Below are 399 nucleotides of genomic sequence, written 5' to 3'. Positions count from 1 at the left end.
AACGTTGAAGGAAATAGGTTCCCGTATTCAAATTTTAAAAATATTTCCTTATAGGAAAATAGTTTTCTTATCCTTTCGCTTTGGATAATGAGATTTAAGTTAAATACTCTTCATTCTCTATTATCTGAAGCTTTCTTTAATTTCTTCAGCAGTCTTTTCAACTCTTTTTAATAATATTTTTTTTTAATAAATTTTATTATTTTTATCACGACGAGCAAGCGTTACTCATTGTTTCTTTGTATAAAGGTTTCTGCTATACTTAATTAAAAAGAAAGAATTTTTACATAGAAGTTTTTTTTACCGCTATCTAGCATAGAAATATTTTATTGTTAATAAACGAAATAATTCATATTTTTAAAATAAATGAGTTAAAATCTTTAAAATTTTGCACAAATTAAT

Source organism: Parasteatoda tepidariorum, chromosome 7, assembly GCF_982258835.1.
Source record: "Parasteatoda tepidariorum strain Cologne lab strain chromosome 7, Ptep-v5.0, whole genome shotgun sequence".
NCBI classification, from domain to species: domain Eukaryota; kingdom Metazoa; phylum Arthropoda; class Arachnida; order Araneae; family Theridiidae; genus Parasteatoda; species Parasteatoda tepidariorum.
The sequence above is the reverse complement of the archived record's forward strand: the minus strand, read 5'-3'. Positions refer to the sequence as shown.